Raw genomic sequence first — 9,317 nt, forward strand, 5'->3', positions numbered from 1 at the left:
CAGCTGGATTAGGCAAGGAGCTTCCTTGTCATCACCGGACCCTCGCTCATACTATTTCTTCTAGCCAGAACATGCTCCTCCATGCTTGTCCTATAGAAGAGCACTATATGCAAAAATCCAGAAGCATCTGGGGGAGAGGCAACCACATGCTTTTCATCTTCCTATTGCCAGCTCCTGGAACGTAGGGGCTCAACAAATTCATTCCACTGAGCGAATGGGAGGGATCTGCATCAACTGCCTTTTTTTTTTTTTTTTTAAATGTTTATTTATTTTTGAAAGAGAGAGAGAGAGAGAGGCAGAGTGTGAGCAGGGGAGAGGCAGAGAGAAGAGGGAGACAAAGAATCCGGAACAGGCTCTAGGCTCTGAGCTGACAGCACAGAGCCAGATGCAGGGCTTGAACTCACAAACTGAACCGTGAGATCATGACCTGAGGGGAAGTCAGATGCTTAACCGACTGAACCACCCAGGCGCCCCTCCAACTGCCTTCTGAGACAATAAGGGGCCACAGCATGAGAGGTAGAACGGTGGTCCCAACCTAGGCTGTGTGCTGGAGTAATCTGAGGAGCTTTGAAAAGTATCAGTGCCTGGAACCCACCCTACATTATTTCATTGGACTATCTCGTGGCCTAAGCTGCACGAACTTGAAAAGCTCCCCCACCCCTTCCCCCGCGCTGGCCACCTGATGATTCTAATGGGCAACTGAGGTGAAAAGGGCAGAAGCAGAGGGGATGAAGGCAAGTCCAGAGGCCCAGTCTAGCAGCTGCTGCGCCAGCACAGGGGAGAAATGGGTGCTTGGCCGGTGTAGTGGGGATAAGACTTGGAAACAGCTGAAGGACCTTATAATCAACTGGGCTTAGGGGAGAGGAAAGGAAGGACTGGCCACCCTCTTTCCTTCTCATCCCTCATTCCTGTCATTTACTGAGGAGTTGGCAGTTTGGCTCATGGGGTCTCTCTCTCTCCACTCCCCACTGCCCCCCCCCCCCCCTTCACCATCCATTGCCTTGATTCTTGCCAGTGTCAACATCTTTGTGGAGGATCCATCCAGAAGCCCAGGAGTCTGATTCCTGGACCTCCCTAACTTTAGATACCTCAGTCCTCACTTGACTTCAGTCATCCACCCCCACCAAGCCTGCTGCCTGGATCTTGCTTATATTTTGAATTTCAGCCCAAACATCTCAAGCTCCAACATATTACTACAGGGGACTCTCTGCTTCCCTAACAGGACAATGACTGTGTTTAGCTGGCACCTCTGTCACATCAGAGAGTGCTCAGGGAAGGCAGACCCCACCCCACTTGTTTCGGGGCTGGGCTGAGGTCTAAGGGTCAGAGGATGGGCTCGGGAGCCAGCTTGTGATGCAATGCTGGCCAGTGAGCATGTGGGAGCCTGCTACAAGGTTGTGGGGAGAAAGTTCCTCACTCAGGAGCAAATCATCAGAAACCACCACATCCACTGCTTAACTCCTGGGGCTGGTGTGACGACTCCTTGTTACCAGCAGGAAGAGGAAATCAGCACCACTGATAGAAGTTTATTGGGAAAAGGGCAGTATCCAACCCTTCTCAGCCAGCCTGGGGCTCACAGCTATGCCATAATAAATGTTCTCATTGTTTTTCATTGTCTCATGTCATTTGAATTCACATTTTAGCCTAAAGCCGCTTCCTGTCCCTTAGGCACCTGCTCCACTAGTCTTCCCTTCTGTAGCTTCCATTTCTTCCACACACAGGCCATTTCACTCCACATTATAATTATAAATTGGCCAACTTTTGACTTAAAAACAAACCACAACCCCTCCCCCCCCCCAATCTCTCCCTTGACTCTGCACCTGTCTGTGGGTCCTTACAGGAGCCCAGGACCTGAGCTCTTTCACTCACCTTCCCCCCCTGCTCGTCCCAAACAAACCAGGTGAGTTAATTTTTCCTTGCTTGGGGTGCAGAAGACAGAGGAGCGATCCCTAATCACCCTCCAGTTAAATAGGCAAAGATGTGTTATTTTTAATTAAACGTTAGATGCAACCATGTTCTTGTGCCACAGGAATAGTCAAAGAAGTCAGAGGCTAGCTTATGGGGTGCTGAGCAGACCCACCACTCCCCTGGGCAGTTCCTGGACACTTAGTGGGAGGTGCCACGCGCCCTGTGAAGCAGCCAAGACAGATGCTGGCGGGTGAGGCGGGTATGCTCACAGCCAGGTGACACATGAGTCTGATTCAGTGCCACCCAACAGCTTCTTTGTTGTTGTTTGAGTTTTATGGTTTCTGTAGAACTGGAAAGGTGCCAGGGAACAGAGCAATATTAAGCCAAGCACAGGATATGGTTGTTTCTCCAATAGTTATCAGGCAAAGATGGGATGATGGGATGATGGCTGTTGACTGAACCTCTCACGGCAGCACACATCTGGGTTGGTTGTTGTCATGGCCGCTGTGGGAACCGAGGAAAGTGTCCCAAGGAATGGAGCATTTAGGAGCAAAAGTCACCCTTCACTTTTATCTTTGGCTGAAATGCCTCTTCCGCATTTTCTTTGGCTTGAAGACCAAGGTCACCATGATTACAGAAGTGCTGAGGGAAAGGATGAAGTACACACACTGCCCTAGAAGTTTATGATGGTAAATGCCAAAGCTTCGTGAACGTGAAGCATTTGAAACCTGACCTCCGGCTACTACATTCCCCTATAAGTATTATGAAATTGTTCTCCCCACTTCTCATCTCAATCTTGGAGTCCACATTTGCTCTTCCCCCTTGGTTGCTGCTTATTTATTCCACATGCTGTGATGGGCTCCTGAGACTCTTCTCGTTAGGGTCCCCAGACACCATCATGTTTTCCAATCCAGTGGGCATTGTTCAGCCCCACTCCTTGCAGACCTCTCTGGTGCACTTGAACTACTGAGCACTCTCTCCCTGAAACTCTGCTACCTTGGCTTTGCTCCAATGACATCTCACTGTTGCGTCATATTCCTTCCAGGTCTCCTTTGCAGATTCTTCTCCCCACTCTTCATTCTTCTGCTCTTCTCATGCTACACCTTCCGCCTGAGTGAACTCACCGAGTTTTGTGGGTTCTACTAACTCCCAAACCTATATCTTGATCTCATTTTTACCCCAGGCTTCACACCCATCTATGTGGTTACCCACAGGATATTCCCTGGGTCCGTACCTCGAACTCGCTGTGGCCCAAGCATCTTCCACCCTAAGCAAATTCCTTTCCAGAATTCACTCTCCAGGTTCATGGTATCACCCGGGTGCCCCAAGCTAGAGTTAATCCCTTAGCCTCTACACCCAACTAATCTTATCAAGTCCTTTAGAATTCACCTCTTGGGGCACCTGGGTGGCTCACTTGATTAAGCATTCGACTTCGGCTCAGGTCATGATCTCACAGAGCTGTTCAAGCCCTACATTGGGCTCTGTGCTGACAGCTCAGAGCCTGGAGCCTGCTTCAGATTCTGTGTCTCCGTCTCTCTCTCTCTCTCTCTCTCTCTCTCTCTCTCTCTCTCAAAAATAAACATTTAAAAAAGTTTTAGAATTCATCTCTTACAGATTGCTTTAATCCATTCATTCTTCTATAAACTTTAAAAGCCAATGTGATTTAGTATTCATAGTCGAAGGCATAGGTTTGCGGATGAACAAACCTGGGTGCCAGCCGTGTCTCCCTTTTCGCAAACATCCATGTCAAGATCTATGAAATGGGGATACCAGCAGTAGCTCCCCTATAGGACTTGGGAGAATTAAATGAGAATATAGGGAAAGTCCGTTAGCACAGTGACTGGTGGGCAGGAACAACAAGTGTCAGCCGCTCTCATTGTTAGGATTGGATTACCACCTGCTACTGCTGACTTAGCCCAGCCCTCCACCACCCCCCTTCTGGATTACTCTAGCGACCTGGAACTGGTCTCACTGCCACTCAGCCAGCCCCTCAGAATGGTGCCATCCCCATGCCCAACCGTCACTCCTGTGTTGTCAGCCTATGTCTCGCCCACTCCAAAGCTATGTTTGACCGCCCCTGGGCCCTCCTCACTCCTGGGCCATCCTGTGATTGCCTGTACATGCCTCCACCATGACTCTCAGTGCGCTGTTCTATGATGACTGTCCTTGTTTGTGTTTCTGCCTCTCCCACTAGATTGATGCTTATTAAGGAGGCAGATTGCTGGTCTCCACCTCTTACCTTTTTTTTTTTTAATGTTTATTTATGTTTTGAGAAAGAAAGAGAGCACAGGAGAGGGGCAGAGAGAGGGGGAGACAGAGGATCCAAAGTGGGCTCTGAGCTGTCAGCACAGATGCGGGGCTCGAACTCACAGACCGGGAGATCATGATCTGAGCCCAAGGCAGACGCTTAACCAACTGAGCAACCCAGGTGCCCCATCCACCTCCTACATTTTAAATTGGCATCTCTGGAGGGGGGAGACCCAGAAACAGGCATTTTTTAATGAACAGCTTCGGCAAGTATAAGGCTCCTGAAGTGTGGAAAGGAGTCGTCCACATGACTGTGTGATCTTCAAGGATGGGGACTGAGCTTTACTCATTTTTGTGTAGCCAAGGTATGTCCCAGGACCTGGCAAACAGTAAGCCCTTGATAATTGCTTGTTCAGTGAGTCAAGGCTGATTCCAAGGCAGTCATGAACCAGGGAGTGGTCTGGCCGCAGGGTGGGTGGAACTCCACCTGCAGTAACTATCCAGGGAAGTTCCTGGAAGCCCTATGGCTTCTCTATGAGAGGCTTTCAACTGATAATCCTACTCTTCATTGTATCAGTTAGGATTCTATATATTGCTATCTTGTGTCAAAATTTCATTTTTACAGGAGTCTGATGCTAAAAATAAATTAGTTTGAAAACTGCTGTAGTAGAATAGTTTTTTTTTTAATGTTTGTTTAGTTTTGAGACAGAGAGAGACAGTGTGAGAGGGGGAGGGGCAGAGAGAGAGGGAGACACAGAATCTGAAGCAGGCTCCAGGCTCTGAGCTGTCATCACAGAGCCCAACTCGGGGCTCAAATTCACAAACCATGAGATCATGACCTGAGCTGAAGTCAGACGCTTAACAGACTGAACCACCCAGGTGCCCCAATAGTTTTTTAATTTAGAGGGAAAATCAATCTCCCAGCAGGTAAGAAGTTTTGAAGAACTTCTGGAGCTATTTCTTTCCCATTTGCCTCGGATATTGCTTCAAAATCCCAGGATTATAACAAAGATTAGGCTCTGATAGGTTTTTAAGTTTTTATTTCAATTCCAGTTAGTTAACATACAATGTTGTATTAGTTTCAGGCATACACTATAGTGGTTCCACAGTTCCATACATCACCCAGTACTCATTAGGCTCTGATACTTAACTGATCCTTAAATACAGTGATAGTAAAGACTGGATTTACAGAGATTTCACGCGGTCATGCTGTCTGAATAAGATGGCAAAAGGCCTAAAATCCTACATTTAGAATATTACTGGAATCCAAAGACATGTTCTCTAACAAAATTCAAAAACAACCTCAACACAGCCAAGACATTCTAGCATATTACTAAAATAGAGTATATCTCTGTGACATTTTACTTCCTATGGTATATGTTTCTGTTTCTTTTTTTACAATTTTTGTACAATTCTTTTTGTACAATTTCTTTTTTTAAAATTTTTAAACATTTTTATTCATATTTTGAGAGACAGAGCACAAGCAGGGCAGACACACACACACACACACACACACACACAGAATCCAAAGCAGGTTCCAGGCTGTGAGCTGTCAGCACAGAACCTGATGTGCAGCTCGATCCCATGAACCACGAGATCATGACCTGAGCTAAAGTTGGCCACTTAACCAACTGAGCCACCCAGGCGCCCCTCAACTCCTACATACAATTTCTGAAGTAAGTCCCTCCAACACATAGCTTAAATTTTGTTCCTTATTTCTGCTTCTGAACACTTTATCCTATATAGCTCACATGGTTTTTCATTAGAAACCTAAGACACAATTTCCTTCCCAGCTTGCAAACTCCTTCTCATTTTGCCTGCTGGCATTGCAAAAGATGGCTTATGACTAGAGGGGCTGGAATCCAAAACAATTATCAGTTTTCTCACAAGAAGATATGACTGGGAACAATCTAGGAACTTTAGATTTGCTACAGTATTGTGGCCAATACTTTTAGAAAAATATTTGATCATTATCAAGTAAAGTAGTGATGAGGAATATTCTAAATGTTCTGCTATTGTCATTCATGAAACTTGTGTCAATGTCATGATTCCTTCTATTATTCATTATCATGTAGGAGATGCTAATATTTTGTCACTAGGTTCCTTTAGCAAGTTTCTTGAAATGCACAAAGCGCAGTTGTCTTAGAGATTGATAGACCTCTCCTGCCACCTAGTGGGGAATATGCAGCACAGCTCTTGTATGAACTGTTGAGGTCCTATTCCCCAACACTTGTGAATAATTTTTTTAAAAGTGTTTACCAAGCCATTTCTCTGCTAGGAAATCATCCTCTGAATAGATACTGGCATTTGGATATGGATATGGATATAGATACATCAATAAGAATGTTCATTGTAGCATTTGAAATACAAATAACTTGGGAACAGTCTAACCCCTACTTAAAACCTGTTACACCTTTACCATAGGATACAATGGAGCTAATTAAAGAATGGGGTGGAACTATATGTTATTAACATACAAAAATATATGTTAAAAAAGCAAGGTGAATAAGGTATAATTTTATTCACGTAAAATATGTTTTATATGCTTGTAAATACATATAAAATACATAGACAGATACACACAGAAAAAAAGTTAGCTTTAAACAGTGAGAATAAGAGATTGAGAGACTTTCACCCTCAACCTTGTAACTTTATACTGATGGAAAAAAATTTGTCCTGAACTTTTTATAATTACAAGTTTTGTTTGTTCTTAATTATAAAACTAATATGTATTTATTGCAGAATATCTGGAAAATAGAAATAAGCATTATTTTTAAAAAATTACTTGTAACCTCAGCACACAGAGAAAAACCTCCTTGAACATTCTTTAAGTTTCCTTATATTTTATTTGAAAACTTTATGGTTCAAAAATGGGAAACAGTATGAAAAAGCACACACTAAGAAGTCTCAGGGGATGCCTGGCTGATTTAGTCGGTAGAGTGTCTGAGTCTTGACCTCAGGGTCATGATTTCAAGCTCCTTGTTGAGCATAGAGCCTACTTTAAAAAAACGTCTCAGAATATCCATGCCATCCTGCCATCTATAAGAGAGCACTTTAGTTTTTTAGATTTGTATTCTATCAACCAGCCCTCAGCCCTTGGCAATCACTAATCCACCTTTACATCTCTATGGATTTGCCATTTCAGACATTCTACCTAAATAGATTCATACAATCTGTGGTTTTTGTAACTGGATTTTTTTCACTAAACATAATGTTTTCAAGGTTCATCCATGTTGAAGCATGTATTAGTATTTTGTTCCTTTTTATGGCTGAATAATAATTGTAAGGATATGCCACAGCTGATTATCCATTCATCAGTTGATGGACATTTAGGTTGTTTTCACATTTTGTCTCTTATAAATCATGCTACTGTGAACAATTGTGTATAAGTTTCTGTGTGGACATATGTTTTCATTTCTCTTGAGTATGTAGCTAAGAGTGGACATGCTGGGTTATATGGTAATTAATTGCATGTTTAACCTTTTGAGGAAGTGCCAGGCAATTTCCAAAGCAGTTGCACCCTTTCCCTATCCCACCAGTATGAGGGTTCTAATTTCTCCAACCCCTCATCAACACTCACTGTCTCTTTATTCCAACCATCCTACATTGTGAATCAGAAATTCACTGCGGTTCTGATTTGTCTTTCCCTGATGGCTAATGATGAGCATCTTTTACTGTACTCTTTGGCCATTTGTATGTGTGCTTTGGAGGAAGGTCTATTTAACTCTTTTGCCCATCAAAAAGCTTTAATGAGACGTAATTCACGTAACATACAATTAATCTATTTAAAATGTATAAGTTGGGATACCTTGGTGGCTCAGTCAGTTAAACATCCGACTCTTGACCTCAGCTCAGGTCTTGATCTCAGGATCATGGGTTCAAGCCCCACACTGGGGTCCACGCTGGGCATGGAGCTTACTGAAAATAAAATAAAGTAAAATTAAATTAAAAAGCATATAAATCAATGGTTTCAGTTTGTTTGCAGGGTGGTAGCCAACCATCACCATAACCAATTTTAGGACATTTTCATCACCCCAAAATGAAACACATACCCTTTAGCCATCGCCCCCTAATCTCTCTCCCTTCCCCCAGCAGCCTTAGGCAACCACTAATCTACTTTCATTTTTATAGATTTGCCTGTTCTGAACATTTCATATACATCGGTTCATAACTATGTGGTCTTTTGTGTCTGGCTTCTTTCACTTAGTGTAATGTTTTCAAAGTTCATCCATGTTGGGGCATGTATCAGAATTTTGTTACTTTTTATGGCTGAATAGTATTCCATCATTTTGTTTACCCATCCATCTATTGATGGGCACTTGGTTTATTTCCACTTTTGGCTATTGTGATAATGCTGCAATAAACATTGCCGTACAGGTATGTTTACATTCCTGTTTCAATTCTTTCGGGTATATACCTCGGAAGGGAACTATGGCACTGTGTGGTAGTTCAGTGTTTAGCTTTTTGAGCAAATGCCAAACTTCTCCACAACAGCTGCACCAATTAACATTCCCACCAGCAATAAATGAGGGTTCTAACTTCTCCACATTCTCACTTAAAAAAAATATTATAGCCATTTTAGTAGGAGTGAAATAATATTTCATTGTGCTTTTAATTTTTTTAAAGTTTATTCATTTGTTTTTGAGAGAGAGAGAGAGTGAGAGAGCGAGTGAGCAGGGGAGGGGCAGAGACAGAGGAAGAGAATTCTAAGCAGGCTTTATGCTGTCAACGAGCAACCCAACACAGGTCTCAATGTCACTAACCGTGAAATCATGACTTGAGCTGAAATCTAGACGCAGATGCTTAACCAACTGAGCCAAACAAACGCCTTCCATTGTGATTTTAATTTGCATTTTCCTAAGGACTAATGATGTTGAGCATCTTTTCATGTGCTTATTGGCCATCTGTATATCTTCATTTGAGGAGTATCTATCCAAATCCTTTGCCATTTTTAAAAAAATGTTTATTGGGGCGCCTGAGTGGCTCAGTTGATTAAGCCCAACTTCAGCTCAGGTCACGATCCCATGGTCCATGAGTTCGAGCCCTACGTCGGGCTCTGTGCTGATCGCTCAGAGCCTGGAGCCTAGAGCCTGCTCCAGATTCTGTCTCCCTCTCTCTCTGCCCCTCCCCTGCTCGTGCTCTCTCTCTCTCTCTCTTTCTCT

At 43.6% G+C, this 9,317-nt stretch overlaps 1 protein-coding gene across 2 annotated transcripts in view; it reads right to left on the reverse strand.

The window, feature by feature from the left end:
* PRELID3A (PRELI domain containing 3A) overlaps positions 1 to 8,006 on the reverse strand; it is a 42,759-nt gene extending 34,753 nt beyond the window's left edge. Inside the window, exon 1 of one of the 2 annotated variants that reach the window (XM_042910919.1) lies at positions 7,964 to 8,006. The gene's annotated coding sequence lies outside the window, so the exon portion shown is untranslated. Of the gene's footprint in view, positions 1 to 4,356; positions 4,427 to 7,963 lie in introns of those variants that run through there. The other variant, XM_042910918.1, reaches the window with a different exon arrangement.
* Between the last annotated feature and the right edge of the window lie 1,311 nt (positions 8,007 to 9,317).

This window comes from Panthera leo, chromosome D3 (genome assembly GCF_018350215.1).
Source record: "Panthera leo isolate Ple1 chromosome D3, P.leo_Ple1_pat1.1, whole genome shotgun sequence".
Lineage (NCBI taxonomy): Eukaryota > Metazoa > Chordata > Mammalia > Carnivora > Felidae > Panthera > Panthera leo.